General features: G+C 33.0%; 1 long non-coding RNA gene across 1 annotated transcript; it reads left to right on the plus strand.

Annotated features, from left to right (window-relative positions):
- Positions 1-572: 572 nt before the first annotated feature.
- LOC145691934 (uncharacterized) lies at positions 573-14,489 on the plus strand. The gene is made up of 2 exons (XR_014132589.1): positions 573-648; positions 14,195-14,489. It is a non-coding gene; the product is annotated as an uncharacterized LOC145691934 (long non-coding RNA).
- Positions 14,490-19,063: the final 4,574 nt, after the last annotated feature.

Consider the following 19,063-nt stretch of genomic DNA (forward strand, 5'->3'; position numbering starts at 1 on the left):
CAAGAGAGAAGACATAAGTAATGATGAAGATAACAATGTGAGGGTGGAGTCCAAGCTTGACCTTGCTAAATTTGTATTAATGGTAGAAACTGCTTCTAGTAAGAACGGGGATATTTCATACCGAGCATATACATGATTTGTAGCTCACTGAATATTTCCTAAGGTTATTATAATACTTCAAATGCCTATAGATAACAAGTTATGGAATTCGTTATATTAAAAGCATTTGATGACATTTTCGAGTTTTTCGACGTGCGTTTCTTTAGAAGTTATTCATTTTTATGTGTCTAAAATATTGACTATAGTATTCAAAGTAATAAAAATTTCAAATACATGTAAAAGACTCTAAAATGCTAAAGAACAGTATCGAGCTACAGGTATCGAGTTTTTAAAGCTATGTTATTTTTATTCGGATATATTGTCAATAAAAAGTTATTTTGAATGCAATGTTTCCGAACTTAAAATACACCTTTTAGGTATAGCATATTATAGTGATAACTTTCTACAAAATATGAATTGAACTTTTCTTATTTTTAAGGACTGGACATCGTATAGAGATAGGAGAGTACAGCACTCAGACTTACGTTTTCAGACAAGGAAGAACATTGAGACGTATGAGGGTTATTCGAGGAGTTGTAGAAATAGCAGGTAACGACATATTTGAAATACTGTCATCATATATTATTTACTGTACAATTTTAAATTATAACTTTAATGTATCACATTTATCTAAGTCAATCACATTGAAGAGCAAATGGACATTTGTTCAGAGAGTTGCATTATGTCCAGCTATATTTATAAGGTTATTTCATACATATAAATAATATACCTTTCTGTTTCGTGGAATTTCTCAACTGGGAACATTATCACTATTATAAACCTCTACATCATTCTTCTTCAGGACTGAGCGACGTGACTTAACGGGTGCAACGTCAGTTGTATTTTTGTTCAGATGTTTTAATCCTGTATAGTCCTCTGCTGTTCTTAATGCAATGAAACGACAGTCTTTGTCTTCACACAAACAATCAAACAGGCTGCTGTTCTACCTCGTGGCTTTTCTTCAATCCTTCACTTAACGATAATCCTTTCTCTAGATTTATATAGGACAATTAGCCTTAAAAAAACTATAGTATTATCCCCGAAATGCGAGAAAAAATGCCTTTAGACATATTTAGCTCTTTGTTTATGGATTTGTTTGTTCGTTTATGCGTCCTTACTATTCCTTATATCCTACGTAAGTACAAAGTCTCAAATGAATCGACTCTTTTTTTAAACACTAGTGCTGATGGTCTAGTCTAGAATCTGTAGAAGAAGACAAAGCATACATAAAATGTATCTGTATACTTAGCGTTATTTTTTTAAGTATTATATACTTCACCCAACTTGGACAAGGCCAAGAACAACGTACGTCTCCTTATTCCTTTATCATAGTCTCTATTACAACTGATAGTTGAAATTGTCTACTGTATTACATTCATTCAAACAACTTCCACTTTCGTCCTTTGTTGATCTATCAACTACACAAATTCAGACCCTTTTTAATCTAAATTTTCAATTCCTGTTATTTACTCCTAATCTGATTGCTTTCTATTACTACCGAAAGAACTTTTCTTAAACTAGGCGTAGATTACTGACCTTCCTCCTCCCACCGACTGAAATGTCGCAGTCATAAGAGCGTGTACCTTACTGGTGATACTTTAACCGCAAATTTTTAATCTTTGAAAAAAGTAATTGCTTGCCTGGCACCTCGGGATACATTAAAATGGATTACTATTCTTTTTCTGTATTTAAGCCCGCAGCGTTGCAGATATAGTGTGTGTATCAAAAATATTAAATGATGTAAGACCACCATTTCGTAAAGTACTTCTCGGAAACTTTATTCTTGAAGTGAACACATTCAAAGGCCTATTTGTAATTAAGAAGTTAAACAGCGAAATACTGAATTCTCTAGTCCTATCTATTATTTGCCTTTTGTTCAAGCCCGCTTTTCCCTTAGGTTTTAGTTACTGAATATAAGGTTTCAGACATCGGTTCAAAATTTGAGATGCATTTCATAATATGTACCATTAGAGGTAATGTCCGATATTAAAATGCCTTCTCAGCCACTCACAGCGCTATCGTAGTCGTAGATGGATGTTGGGAGTTTTGGAGGATAATATTCAGTGAGTATATTATCCTATCTTAGATGAATGTGCACTATTCCAACCCCACGTGTGCATAATTCCAGTGATCCCTTTAGTTTTTATTATAAAATTTGTTAGAAATGACGATATTTTCATACATATTGTTAAGCGTCTTAGCTCGCTATCGACTTTTCATAATTTTCGTAATATAAGACACTGTATCTATATAAGACTATGTTAACTGGAATCTTTCTTGAAAATAAAAACAATCTTGTCCATATATGGAGACAAACATCATGATTATGTTGGTACCGAAGTACATCTATTGAGTATAGCTGCTTGGCAAAAAAAAAAAAAAGATAAACGATAATCATACATCTAACGTCACGCATTGTTTGATTATGCATCGTTTTAGAGACACCTAATGGTGCGTGCATGAAGCCTTGTCAGTACATTTATCTTTACTTCGACGAATAGTTGTGTACGTATGTGCTATTCAAACATGTCTTAATATGAGCAAAGTTGGATTCAAATCTGTCAGATGCAAACTTACTGTTTTCATTCACTAGAAGCAGTTGAATAGTGCAAAGAACATGAAAATATTATAAATTGTATAAGAGAAACTATTAACTGTGTTCCATCAGTGCACGAAGAACGTATTACAGTTGTTAGTTTGAGAGAAGACAGTTATTATCTGCGTTAAATCACTAAGTGATTAAGCGGAGCTACGCTTCGGACTCTTGAAAGCTAGTCACAAGGTGGTGTAAATGTTGCGCGGAAAGTCGCTGTTCGTCCGAAAGCGAAACAACTTCTTTCAAGGACAAGTTCACTGGAAAAACAAGCAAATGAATAGTCATTAACCACTGCGGAAAAACCAATAAAACTAAGGAGGAACCATTTCCGAACGGTATCATTTATGACGGTTGTCCTACACGTTCAGATCTATGATGTTCGTCGTAGAATTGTGGTAAAAATATTAAAGAAAGATAATATTTGGACAAAATTGAAATAAAATAAAATAAAGATTGCAATAATGAACAACAAAAGAAGTCACTTTAGATCAAGGATCTTATAAAATAAAGAATCTGCCCCATATATACCTTCATCCTATTAAATAATGAAGCCAAAAAAAACCGAGCATCGGCACGTCTGATTGGCTACACTCGTTTCCGACATCGTCTGATTGGTTATTTTCGTTTCCGCCATGTTTGTTGACTCAAAACATTGCGATCCTATTGGGCGGAGTGGGCAGAGTACGTGTGGCGAAACTCTGACGTATGGTTTCAAGATTTTATTGTAAGGGCAGATCCTCTATTTATAAGATCCTTACTTTAGATCAAAGAATCTAAATTCTAACTTCTCTTCTTCCGATGCTAGAAGTTTTTATGTCGTCGTATTCGGGATCGCTTTTATTGAAACCGTGTAATACCTATACCAAAACAGAAAATTGTATAACCGTTTGGGGATGCTTAGTAGACCACAAACTTGATAATTTAGTTCGAATTAGTGAAATAATGGACGAAAACAAATTACACAACGTTTTAATGAAAGTAGAATTCCATCAGGAACGCGGATTTGGGGACAGTATCTTCGAATTACAACAGGATAACCGTCCCAAACATTCTTCCAAGCTATGCAATAAATATATACAATGCAAAAAAGACACATACATCTCAAAGAAATGGAATATTCGCCACAATCACCTTATTTGTTACAAACTGCTCTTATTTATTTATCAACTAAACAGGCAGAAGGCCAAGTACAGTGTTGAAATAGTTTAATTCATTTGACAACAGCTTTTTCCAGTGCTTTACAGGACATTGAACCTATATCAATTTCTCATATTTATGACATAATTTGTTATAGAAAGGACATGTTCTCCAGATTGGTGACTTCAGCATTATGTTGGTCCTGGCCTTTTTTGCAATAAAAGAGACCTGAATTATTGGTTCTAGTACTAACTGAGCGAACATGGAAATATAATAATGATATGAAGTTAGACAATCGAATTTATTTAAATTTTTTTAGAAATACCAAATCGGCAATATAACACCTTTGTTCTAATGAGTAAATATTAAAATTGTCTATCAGTGTACTATGACTTTGAAGTCAGGGATAAATTCCAGTGATTTTGTATATCAAATACATTAGAAATTTTGATAGCAATCTTTCAATTTCTTGACGATATTTTAGTTGTGAGGGGTTTCAAATCACGACAGCACATTCCAACTTGGTGCGTACATATGAATAATCCATTTTCAATAGTGTTTCAATATTCATGAAGTTCTTACCACTTCTAATTATGAATCTTAATAATTTAAACGCATCATGAGTAACATTTTCGATATGTTTAATGAACGTTAATTTAGTATCAAATGTAACACCTAGATCTTTAACTGTATTAGTTCTGTTTATAAAAGGTACTACTAAGCTTATAATCATATTGAAGGGTACTTTTGTTACCGATGAATAATAATACAGTACATTTGTGTATGTTTACTCCAAGTTTATTAACTGAATACCAGTTCGGAATATTCTCCAAGTCATCTTGTAAATCAAGACGATCATGCACAGATTTTAACCTGGCGTATATTTTGACACCACCAGCTAACAATAATTTTTCACTTTTATGTATATGGTCTGGAAGGTCATTGATAAATAATAAAGATAGTAAAGGGCCTAGGATGGAGCCTTCTGGAACTCCTGATAACGCAAGATACCCTTCTGTTTTAAATTCTTTATACAGAACTGTGTGCTTACGTTTACTCAGATATGATGAAAAATGTTGTTGAGGGCTGAAGGAAAATTATAATGATTTAATTTGTTTAACAATATTTGATGACTTACTCTGTCGAAAGCCTTTTCAAAGTCAATATATATTACGTCAACTTGGCATCCTTCATCTAACAAGTTAGCTATACAGTCAGTGACATGCTAGATTAGTTGTTGATTTGCGAGTAACAAAGCCATGTTGATAGATTGAAATTGCTGGTTTAACATAATCAAAAATACATTTATATATTATCTGTTTAAATACTTCTGCAAAAGTACATAAAATTGATTTGGGTCTAAAATTAGTACTTCGACATTTATTATTAGATTAGATATCGGGCAGTGCAACGAGAACTTCCATTTTTTTTTACGGAAGATGCTAGTTTTAATGGAAAGGTTGAAAGCAATCCATAGGGGATATTTAAATATATCAATACATTCTTTGATTATACACAAGGGTATCCCATCAGGTACTAAAGCTTTTCTGGACTTTAAACTTTTATTGCTATTTCAATTTCATGTAAGTAAATTTCATTAACACACAACGCTTCTACGAGTACGTTAACGGTCTTGATAAGACGTTTGTCATATTCACACTCGGTCTGATGAAGAGACCACAAATACAGAGGCGGAGTATTGAGCAAATGTATAAGCTATTTCGTTATTGATACAATGGAGGCCCTGCCCTTCAAATTTCAATGTGCACCCAGGGGGAGGTATAGTCCTACTTTATTAAGAAGTTTCAAAGTTCTTTAGGATTATTATTAATATTTTCTTCCGAATATTGGATAAATGAATTATATACTGCCTTGGTGTCTTTCTTAATATCCTTATGCAATTCGTCAAAGTTTTTATAGAAGCTCAATGAGTTTGTAAATATATACTTGCTATGGCATTTCGCTTTTGCTTTGACTTTTTTTAATAATTTCCTTCGTAAAGCAGCAAGGATAGTTGTAATGTGAACTCTTCTTCGGTGAGACATGCCTATCAAATAGGTTATAGATAATATCATAAAAAATTGTTACTAAATCATTAATGTTATCGTAGTTTTTTACGCAATTCCAATCTACCAACGAAAGTTCCTGATACAACTTCGAAAAGTCTCCTTTCTTAAAGTTGTATCTGGAGATATTACTCTTCTTTTTTACCTTTACTGTCGACTGTTGTTTGATGTTTATTAAAAGGGCCGGATGATGCATATTTCCTATAACTGAAGGATAAAATTTCTGCTAACTCCCAGCTCTGACATATTTGCCAAGACTAATTGTAAGGTTCGATTAAATTTATTAACAACATTGTTTAAAATTCTAAATTATAATGTCATAAAATTATGTAAGTTTTTACATTTAGGTTAAATCTTTTCAAAGTTAAAGTTACTGGAATTTATCTCTAACAAATTGAAGTCACCAATCAGAAGAATCAAGCTACTTTGAGGACAAGAAATGTCAATTCGAATAAATAAATCATTGAAACACTCAATGGTAGATTCGGGTGGGAAGTATACTACACAAATAAATATTGATTTAACCCCTACACTTATTTTCACTAACAAATATTCATAATTGTTATCACCATTATCTAATAAACACATCTTGTATTTGGTCAAAGCAGATATAAGGACCTCGCACCCTTTGACTTGCCAGTTGTAATGGTATTACGATCTTGCCTTAAAACTTTGTACCTGTTATCAAAAAGTTGTCATAATGTGACTCACTAATCCACGTTTCTGTAATTGGAATCAGATCATACTTATTTGATAATACACCACAAAATATATAATTCATTTTGGCACGCAAGCTATGAGAATTCTGATAATATATGTTGAATAATTTTAGACTCTGTGAACGGCCAGTTGTTTTGAATGATTCATTTGGAACTTGAGACGACAGTCGGTAAATAGATGTCAGTGAATACTGAAGCTCTTCGGAAGGCTCTTCAGGTCTACTGGAGTTAAATAGCTTCGGAAAAGTGGATAAATTAATTGAACAAATTGCTGAAATTCTAAGTTCTTATCAAGAATAAAGCTACCTATTACATTGACCTGACAGCATTGTTTACTAGTATCATTAATTTGAATTTCAAGTTGGAATAACGAAAAAATGAAACAAAAGTTAATAATTATTTCGTATTAATACTTTCTCACATGAAAAGTGACAAAAGTCTTGATAAATGATATCGCTGGGGGATTACGTCAGTAAGGAACAAATACATGAAGGAATATGTTTCTAACCAATTAACAAATATTGAGGGAGATATTAATTTCACTTGAAAATTGCATGTTCACTTCCCTTCTTTACAAATTCCTATATCCGGCTTTCCATAAATTATTTAATTGAACATTTTTCATTCTTCGGAAATTCTGTTGTCTCTACGGAAGTTTTACGTTGATAAACTGATTCTAATATCCTCTTGAAGTGGGAATATGGGGAATAAGTTCGCTGTGAGAAGTTTGATTTTTTCTCAAAGCAGTGTGTGAGAAAACGCCTTTCGTTCAGTCAGCCATTATTTAATTTAAATTTGATTTGAAATACAGCACTTTGAATAAATAATGAATCATACATAATTCAAATGAGATCACAGAAATTTCTTTGCAAAATTTGTCCTAATTTGGTCACTTTATTATCTAGAATACATACAAAATATTAAAGTTTGTAATTAACTTATATGAAATAAACATCTATGAAAATTTATGTAAGAAAACATAAATTATAAAATATCGAAACTTAGTTACACTTAGGTCTTATAATAATAATAGAAAGATAATATCGGCATGTCAATTTCAATACAAACGGTTTAATAAATTATAAATTCGCGTGACTACAGATGAGTTCAATATACGCGTGTGTACATAAACGAAGGATCCAACATATTTCGCTACGAAGCAAAAGATTTATATCATGACTACATGTAATGGCCTAATTTCAATAATTGTTCAATAAATAATGTTTTATATAATCTTTATGCCAAAAATACAACCCTCCTTTAGTAACTTTATAACTGTAACATGGAAATACGTGACAAAGTATGTGTTATTTTTCAAAACTTACGTCTACTTGACATAATACAGCAATATTCATATAGTATCTTAGATGTAGATTGTACCTAGTAGCAAAATGTTTATTACATATATCCTTTTACAGTCATAATCTCCATTAACTCGTCAGTACACTCACCCCAAGGACACGCCATGACGGTAATTTGCTCATGCAAGTTTTGATAGTTAATTTTAGTATTTGTACATTTTTATTGAGGGTGAAAAATGTATTTTATGAAATTTGAGTTTCTTAGCTTATTATAGACACTTTCAGTACCTAAAAGAGATTAACCTAAAGATTTTGACAAAATTTTTTGTTACGTGTTCACATTTTTTGAATATTCTATTACTACGCGAGAACACGCCACGTTAGCATATTGCTGCACTCTTTGATTTATAAAGTAACGCCAGAATACGCGCTGTGAGTAAATTGCCGCATTATTTATTTGGGCTATAAGAAATTTTCTCCGTTATGTTGACACACATTTTATTATTACAAATACAAAAAACGTACAAAAGCCTCATTGATGTCCTAGAACAGTGATGTTATGAAACTAGTCCAGTGAAATTTAGAACTATATTTACATATCACCTTCTCCGTCCTCATCGTTTGCAGCTGGTCCTTGGCCACGCTCCTTGCAGCTTGTGCATGATGGTCTTGTGTGTTCCTTGCATATCAGAATGTTGCAGTTGACGCATGAGACGGTAGTTTTCCTGTTCTTTCTACGAGGGCTGATACCGCAAACTCTATAGCGACCTCGCTGATCAGGTTCTTGTCTAATTGGCTGAAGTTGGAATATTTCAACTAGCCAGTCCTTTATTGACCTTGCGATTGGATAGTTTGCAGCTATTCTTCTTTGTGCATGATCCAAAATAAACTGTCGGCTAAGTGATTCCAAGAAGTAATTTCTTACAGGCTTGTTGAATTCATTATCTTCCATGTTGTTGGGTTTACAAATAACAAACGAATTTATTCACCAACATTCAATTCAAAGAAAAACATGGTTAGTGGCCAGCGATTTGAAACTCTTCATACTCTATACTATTTTTGCATGGCGTCATGACGTCTGCACCACATTTGTTTTTGTTATAGAAGGTAATAATTGATGGTTTGCATGCATCACCTGTACTTTCATTAATTTCATCGTCCTCGTGCAATGGGGAAAGTAATACAACATACTTGTTCCTTGCAGCTTTGTATGATACTAGTGTTTCGTTCAAAGTGAATGCAAACGTTGAATTATTTATTGGCCGCTTGTTTCCTTTATCTTCCGTTATGAGTTCTACTGGTATTTCAATTTTGTTTCTTCTAATCGTACCAACCAAAGTCAACTGTTTCTTTAGGAGATCTTGAGCAAGTGGAATCGATGTGAAGTAATTTTCACACGTTATGTTTGGTGAGACTATTCTATTGACTACATCTTTGATGGAATTACTCGCAAAAAAGGGCCTACGTGTTGGTTCGGAATAAATACCTCAAAATTAGATGTGTAGTATGTTTTTGAGTCTGTGACTGCCCAAACTTTGATTCCGAACTTTCCAGATTTCTTCGGCATGTATACGAGGAAGCTACACTTTCCACGAAAGTTAGGCAACATTTCATAAATTGTCACAAATGCGCTGTGGCTATAGTTTTCCCTACATCGAAGAGAGAAATCTTCAAAAAATTCTGTGAAACAGTAAGGTTTATCTGTTTGTTTCCGTTGTTGTCTGTTCTCACTAGCTAAGTCATCAAATCGTAAATTTAGCAACAAAAATCTAAAGCGATTTATTCCCATAGTAAGTCTGAAAATTTCCACACCTAGACCACTTCTGTTTCCACAAGTCCAATACGTTTTGTTTTGCAGAAATACACATACCTGCCAAATAAAGCAACCCAATTAGAGATTTCATTTCACATACATCAGTTTCTCTTGCAACTCGTACTCGAACATAGTTTTCTTGGACTTGTCTTATTTTGATATTTGTGTACTGGACTAGTTTTTCAATAATGTCTTCAGGGGAAAATAAATTCCAGCATTCAGTTTCACTCTTAGCATGTTTTGCTTGCCTCTTAGGCCCGGGAAGCTGTGTAACAAGGTTTTGGTTTCTTCTTCGTTCAGGTTTTGGTTGAGGAGTGTTTGACCAAATGGTAGGATTAGGTTTATTTCTTCCTTTATACACTGGGTTGATAAGCACACATTGGTTTTGTGGATTATTAGTTGTAGGGGATAACTCGGCCCCTCCACCCATAATCTTAAAATAAGGAAAGTGCAAGTGTTTTTACAAAACTGCTGCTATTTGTCGCGGGTGCGTGTAGCGACGAGTTCATTAATTATAAAACTTCGACATATCCCTATCAGAAAATGAACTAAAATATATGCACGATATAATAATTACTTCGAAGTTCGTGAGCGAACAGTACAATATACAAACAGAATATCCTTCGATGCACTAAATGCGTTTATGTATCTGTAAATATGGGATTAAGTTTGAAATAATATCATACTATTAAATGCATAAGGTATCAAAACTACAAGTGATGATAAATATTTCGCGAGTTATAAGATTCATCTGGTGGATATAAATATAATGATGTTCATATTAATTCATAAATTTCAAATTAGTTTCGCAAAATACAACTATCTGGAATTGTTCTTAGTTAAGGGAGATCGTTGTCAAAATTTTGTAACTTTTCTCCTGACTGAGCTGAATTAAAATGGCAAATAAAAACTTGTATGCCTGTAAATCTGCCATCAGTTTCTAAAATAAATTTTAAATAGACTATAAAGATTCAACATTCCACACTCGAATAAAATCATGTTTCTCTTTTCAAATGTTAAGAAACAATATTATGGTTTTAATCTTGTTTGTCTAAATATTTCCTAACGTATATAGGTACTTAATAATTAATAGAAAATAATATAATAAAGAAAAAGTAATTAAAAATCAAAAATATATGTTATACGGATGAATTCATACAATATTTAAAATTCACAAAAAAATCGTAAATAATTAACATTATCAACCCTGTCCTTGTTGTTAGAAAACATAGTTTATTGTGATTAGAAATCCCAAAGCTACATACATATATATATATTACACAAAAGAACTCAGTAATACTCAGAAATAAATTTCATGAAACATAATAGTATATGTAAATGATTTTAGTTTTGGCAAAAAGTCCCTAAATATTTCAAACAATGTTAGTAGTCACGATGGAAACTTAAAACAGACTAACATATTATAAAGTGTTAACGAACATAAATTCATTAGTTAGTTTTCTAAAATATTGTGGATAGTTACATATATTTTCTTTTGTAAGGAAAATCTATTTAAGGTTCAAATGATGTGGAAGAAATATGAAAGTATACCTTCTTGAGATAATGTCTGTGCTTGCCATTTTTAATTGCTTTCTATCAGAAAGTATGGACATGGATTATCTAAATGCAAATGGTAGGTGAGCACGAGAAATTATATAATGCGTCTAAGCTTATGGGAATACACCTACGTATGGCAATTTATCAAGAGTTCACAAATACTGAATACACAAAACCAGTACATTGTTGACATAATGTTCTTCAGAGTCATACTACCAAAATGTTCTACAAATTTCTATTAAATTAATGGATAAACTTTGCGAAAAAATCTAGGGGATGTTTTCATTTCTCTTCATAATAGTGAACAAAAACAATTAATTGAATACATTGAAAAGGAAACTCAGTAAAGGCTCCTTGCAAAGAAACTACAGAGGTGAACTTCCAACAATTGTACTGTCGTCAATTCAATCAGTAAAGGCACCTTGTGAAGAAACTGCAGAGGTGAACTTCCAACAATTGTACTGTCGTCAATTCAATCAATTAGAAGCGGAAGAACCAGTTATCGTAATTAAATGTTAATGTCGAACTTAAATTGTCAACAAAGATAAGCGCAATAAGGAGACTTGATCTAAAACGAAATGAATTTTCAATTCCTATTTCAATCAGATATAATTCGAGGATCCTGGTTAGTTTTGAAAATTTTAATTTCTCCGTGCATTTGTGCATAAGTTTTCATGTATTTTAAAACTTATATATTGAATTTATCAAACAGATTCACTAAAAATATGCTTCGTCAATTCTAAACAATTTAAGCGCTGCAACATCTGCACTAATGCACTTCCATGAGTCGGAACCCCTAAAGGGCACGTATAAACCTGAATTACACAAATATTCTATTTCATTATCGCATAATTCAGTTTTCATTTTAGAAAATATGGAATCTAATTTTAGAATAATTAACAATTCTGGCCAAAATATATACACTCTTTTTATTAAAAACTAGAATACAATGTAACGGTTTCGATAACTTAACATTATCTTAATCAGATACTAACTCTGATATGATGAAGATAACGTTAAGTTGTCGAAACCGTTACACTGTATTCTAGTTTTTAATAAATAAGTGTATATACTCTGGTCAGAAGTGTGAATTGTTCTATTAGTGAGTTCCAGAGTCGTGATGGACAGAATCTAATTTTGTAATGATCAAATGATCGGTTGAGTCAACATCACATTCACAATCGCTTCTAGTTATATATTTTTATTACTTTTGCATACGTAAGCGTGTGCGATAAAAATAATATTGATTTGAATATTTGTTCAAGTTTATATCACTAACTATTCTTTGACTCACAGAAGTCATTTATTGGTTTTCCGAATCACTCTGATTATTAGATATACATCTATTGAATCTGTTAAAGTTACAATTCTATTATTATAATGGTTAGAATTTTCTGAATTATTTTGAATATGTCTATTTTCTCTAAACATTTCTTCTCTAAAAATTTATTATTTGGTCGCTAGAGTTCTGCAGGTGATTCTTCCCGATTATTTCCGTTTTTATAATCTTAAGATTCTGGACATAACTGGCTGTTATTATTATTATGATGATTTCTATTTTGTAGTCTAGTGCGTTCGTTCCGCTTACATTTTCAATCGGTATGATGCACTCTGTGGTTTTGATATCTACTTTGATAACTGTATTTCTTAAAATTAGAACAAAAATAGTTCAGCTTCTTTTCATTTGACTATTTTTTTATACCGTGATTGTTGCCTTGTTTATTTCAACATTCCCTGTCTCCAGTTCATCGCATGTAAATCATCTCTACTCGTTTTATATCTATGTTTCTTGAATATTGGTATATCCAACAAGAAGTACATTTTCTTGCAACCTATGCAGTAACATTGGCATGATACAATTTAAAAGTCTGTTTTCCCATACAATTTAAAAGTCTGTTTGTGGAATCAATTCTCTGAATCTGATAAGTTGAGAGTTTACAAAATCATGCAGAGAAGCGTGCATTTTAGGGCTAGAATGAATGCTTTTACAAATTGCTAATCTATATAGCATACTAGCTTCACCAGCGAAAGCGTTAATTAATGCTTCTAGCAACAGTGTAGGATTAATACAAATACAAATACTTTGGAGGCAAAACATATAATCAATGTTTAAACTTCAGCAGTTCTTCGGAAAAATATTTTATAATTTATGCTATCTAACAACAGTCAGAAACAAGTAATAATAATAATATAATAATAATAATAATAATAATAATAATAATAATAATAATAATAATAATAATAATAATAATAATAATAATAATAATAATAATAGTAATTCATATCCTAAATTATAAACAATTTAAAACAGCACAAGTATGATATTTATTATTGTACTTGATTAATTAATTTTGTACTTGATAGCAGAATTCCGGTAGTGCACATGAATTACAACTAACTTTTTCTTGTATGTTTAGGAACTATAAGTTTTTCAGTTGCACAGCTGAAAAGCTTATATTTATTGAGTTTTAGGAAAGTATTTAGTAAAATTCTTTTCCAGTAAAGTCCAAACAACAAATTTCATGGCGTACAGCTAGGAAATCTAAAACATGTAGAAGGTTTTAGGACAGGTCACAATACCAAGTGTGATCTACATCGGTAAATTTTGTTAAATTTGTACGACACATACTCTCCTTAATTGAAGAAAAGCAGTAAAGAACGAAAAGTAAAAAAATATATACATAGCCAGATTATGCAAGTGATAGACCTACAAGTTCGTAATAATAACTCTTACTGAAAGATATAACTTACAACACAACTGCCAGATAGGTTATACATTTGTACACATAGAATTTCATTAGGTGTTACTTTCTTTTTCGTATTTAGAATGATTAAAAGAATTATCTATAATGAGCTTGAGAACTATAAAATATACTCTCAATCTGTGTCTCTTTTCTCTGTTTCAGTTTCCATCGGTGGAGTGTTTGGACTTTTCGTAGGTGCCAGTTTATTAAGTGTTGTAGAAGCAATTTATTACTTCACAATCCGACCATTCTTTGTATTTTGTAAAAGAAGACGATATAGATATTTGCAGTAACAAATTCAGCTCTGGTATTCCAAACATGAAAGCGCCAATTGCAAAAATTAGAGGTTCGAGCGAATATAATGGCAAACACCACTTCCCTTGAAATTGAATTATTAAATGGAATGTGTTATGCTTTGACTATAGAAGAACATTTAGATATTTTAATTTCGGAAATGCGCCTGCAGATGGCAGGAGAAGCTTGTTTCGTATGTGTTATTGCATTGAGCTCGACGGGAGTAATTTTTCAGTTCATTCGAAAGTTAGAAAATAGGACGTGCCATTATGTTCACCCGAGACAATCAAATATTACGATGGATGCTAGAACAACATATATTGTCTCTAATTTCCCACATTATCCATTTATAACGTTTAAAATAATGTTAAATAACATCTACGAGGAAAATGCTGATAGTAACGAGCACCTATTTTATGAAGCAAAATTTAGCTTTATTGAAGCAAAACAAACGACATCGTAATTTATACATTTTTCTTTATCTACGTATCAATAAAGTCTCCACTTCATTGTACGCATTCCTCCTACTTTTCGGGAATCCTCTAAGTGTTATTGTCGAAGAATTTCATTCCGTCTGCTCGCACACAGAGACTCGATGTTTATTTTCCCTTGATTGGTAGCTTTTGTTTCGTATATGGCCATCTATAAAACCGAACAAATATAAGATGGAGGCTAAATGCAGGGACTAAAGGGAAAATAAGGCATAATTTCTAACTCTATTTCTCAGTTTCCTCCTGAAGGAATTTGATATGTTTACACGTATCAGCGAGCATATGATTTTCTTAAGTTGAAAAATTTCAAACACAAAAGACCCATCTCCAATACAGTCAACAGTTGCCAACTGCTAGTGTAATTGTTAGAGTGTGCACCTTTGCGTACATAATTCAATTCAAGTTCGGAGAGATATGAAACGTGAAAGCATTATGCTGATTCGAATTTGACTTCCATATATCCTTTGTGCTGAAAATGGACGCTGAACTCAAGAAATCAAATTAAATCAGATAATGATGCCCAAAACTTTCCAAGCAGATGATATTCTATGCTTTCATTTTTGATATCGACGTAATATTGTTCTGGTCTATGCCCAGCTGTTTTCTTTCCGATTCATAACGGTAGAAATAGCTTTCATCACCGGTTGCTCAATAAGGCCCTTCGCAGAATACAACACATCGTGTTTCGAAGACACGCCACACTTTTTTCTGTGGTAGGCTTGTCGCGGGATAATGGATTCCCATTTGTTACAATGGGTGTGGCGCGGGACCTTCCCACACTACGCTACAAGCGTGATTTGTAGCAGGCTTGTCGCGGGAACCTGCCACCTGCCACAAGCTAAGACTTTCGCACACTACCCGATTTTGTATGTTGAAGATGTGAAACAGCGAAACAATTTGTCTTTCCAGATAACAGATATTCACTCTAAAAGATGAGCTCAATGGAAGATTTCGACACAGATGATTTCATTGCAGAATTTCAGACACAATATAGTATATAGCTTAAGTGGTGATTCCTATAGGGTCAATCAATACGAAGTGGTCCAAAGGTGGTTGCTGGAACATCTCCGAAAATTATAAAAAAAATCTTGTATGATGAATCTTGTGTATGAGAAGATCAATAACATCACTCACGTTGTCGTATGTACACTCATGTCCAAAATTATTGTTGCATATCTATAAATATGTTGTTGTAGAAATATAATTTGATAACGAATTCGCTCAGTATTTCTTATAACGTTAGTATGTGTATAATCAGCAAAGCCATTTATGTGGAAAGTTTCATGTCAAACGAGCAGTAAATAAGAACAATAAAACGAAAATAAAACCTTCTTGTCCATTTCGCAACACTTTGTTTTACTCATTATAATTTTCGTATTTATAATTCTCTTCCTATGAAATTAACCACAAATATACATTTCCCGATTATACACATAGTATCAGTATTTAAAGTACCCTGCAAAATCATTATCAAATTATATTCTTACAATAAGACAGTTATAGATATGCGACAATCATTTTGGACATGAGTGTACAAGTGTTTTTATCGATGGAGTGCCAATTTTTGCATTTGCAAGCGTTTACGAAAACTACAGTTGCTCAGGACGTACGAATGAGACGAACACAAAACAAAAACGAATGTTTAGAGGAGAAACCGAGGTACACGAAGAATATAAACTTTTGCGTCTAAATAAATATGCAGGGTTGCAGACTAATACATGAAATAACAAAAAAACTTGAGAAAATTACACTTTTAAAGGGGCTATAGTTTGGAATGGCATAAAGCGGGGGTTTCATAAGTTTTGTGGTGAATACTATTGCATGTAAAGAGTCTGTAGAAATATTCAAAGATATGATACAACTTTCACCGTAGATTTATGGGGGTCCGAAAGTTGAAGTTTGTGATTTTGATACCATTTTGGGGCGTAATATCTCAGGAGAGCAAAGTGCTAAAAATTGCTACTTATGCCACAAAGTAGTTCTGTATATGAATAAACTATTGCAAAAAAAAAAAAAAAAAAAAAAACAACTGTTATTACGTGGAGAAAAAGTGAGGATATTGTTAAAACGCGAAGAAAGCACCTACGTGACGATGGTCGTAGCCGGAAAAATTTTAATGTTTGGGTATGTTTCATGATAGATCTCAAAAACTATGAATGGTGAAGCAATTAGGCCCGCTTTTGTTTGTGTTCAGTTGCTCAAAAGCTTGCGAGTGGCGTTTGTTTCACCTTTTTAGCTCCATGATCATTCCCACATCTATATGGTAAGGGGGTTAGCTCCCCTTTCATCTCGGACACCCATCGTCGTACTGGACCAGGGTATGATAACACTTAATGTATCAGCAAAGTGATATTGAAATCCAGTCCCAGATACGGAAATCAATATGGTCACATGGTTGCGTTATATGGATAGACTAGCATTTGGGTACTTGGGAACTCCGGCCTTAGACCCCCGTGTTCTCTCGGCCTACAGCTTTGAACCTCTAAAACTTACAATTCTACCAAATTTCAAGTTTCTTTTCGTATTTCTACTATCTATAAGATAAATTTTGTATCACACACACACACACACACACACACACAAAATTTATTAACATGGGAATTACTTCATCCCCCAATAGATACCTTAAAAACTAAACATATTCACTTTTGGCAATTTTCCTGTGGGTTAGTCCTGGTAGTCTACAATAATGCCATATTTTATCATTCTAATCCTGCCGGAAGTGCCTAAACATTTTGGGGTGTAGAAGATGTCCTATATAAATAATTTTAGAAGAGACTTTCAGTTCCCCATAAAACCTGTATACGGTTGAAAATCTTTATTTTTGGTCATTTACTTAACTAACGCTAATGGAAACATACAAGCGTACCGAATTTAAAGTTTTCATTCCAGTTTAAAGTACTTAAAATATGAGATTATAAGTCCAAAAAGGACTCATTTAAAAAAACAGAGAACTTCTTCATCCTCCCTTTAGACCACCTAAGAAATAAAAATATAGGCTTTTGGCAATTGTCTTTTTGGTTAGCACTTGAAAGCTACAATTATGCTAAATTTCGTCTTTCTACGTCAACCGGAAGTACCATTTTATTTTATGTCAGTTCATGTAGTTTTAAATTTAGTTAGGATACATGTAACACAACTTTGTGAACATATTAACTTTCGTAACTTAGATTGGATTTCAATATCATTTTGCTGACACATTAAGTGCTTTCATACCGCAGTTCAGTTAGAGGATGTGTGACGTACGTGGAAGGGGGGTAACCCTCTTACCATATAGACGTGGCAATGATCATGGAGCTAGAAAGGTGAAACAAACGCCACTCGCAAGCTTTTGAGCAATTGAACACAAACAAAAGCAGGCCTAATTGCTCCACCATTCATAGGTTTTGAGATCTAGCATGAAACATACCCAAATATTCAAATTTCTCCGTCTGAGCTCTTTCGTGGCTAAGCGGCTAGCGTACGCGCCTTTGGCGTGGGAGGTCTGGGTTTGATTCCTGGCGAGAGCTCATGTGGTTCGGATTCCACGTGAATCAGTAGGTCTACGTCTCATATACCTTCGCTGCTGAAAAGGGACGTTAAACTCAAAATCAACTCAAATTTTTCCAGCTATGAAATTTTTCCAGTTGGTGCTTTCTTTGCGTTTTAACAATGTCCTCACTTTTTTTTCCATGTAATATCAGTCCTGATTCTTTTTTTTTTTTAAAAAAAAGTTTATTGACATACAAAGTAACTTTGTGACATAAGCAATAGTATATAGCACAAAACTTATGAAAACCCCACTTTAAGCCATTCCAATATACAGCCTCTTTAAAAGTGTAATTTTCTTTAGTTTTGCTTGTGACTTCATGTATTGGTTTGTAACCCTGCATATTTATTTAGACGCTAAAGTTTACATTCTTCGTGTACCCCAGTGTCTCCTCTAAACATTCGTTTTTCTTTCGTGTTCGTCTGATTCCTACATCCTGAGCAACTGTAGTCTTTGTTATTTGAATGATGATATTGAACTTCTCATGTACACGGTTCGGCACACTGAAACTTTCTAAAAAAATTTCGGAGATGGTCGAGCAACCATTTTCACAAGTTTTGCCAACTTCAGATAGATTGACCCTATAGAAACAAAATTGAAAAGACAAAAGTATGGGGAAAATGTGTTGAGAGTTCAATAGTGGATTCATGGATATACCATTGAAGGAAAAGAATCGTATCGGTAATACACTGCATGTTGCCATTTTGTTCTTACATT

Source organism: Thermobia domestica, chromosome 8 (genome assembly GCF_964235325.1).
Source record: "Thermobia domestica chromosome 8, izTheDome1.hap1.1, whole genome shotgun sequence".
Taxonomy (NCBI): Eukaryota; Metazoa; Arthropoda; class Insecta; order Zygentoma; family Lepismatidae; genus Thermobia; species Thermobia domestica.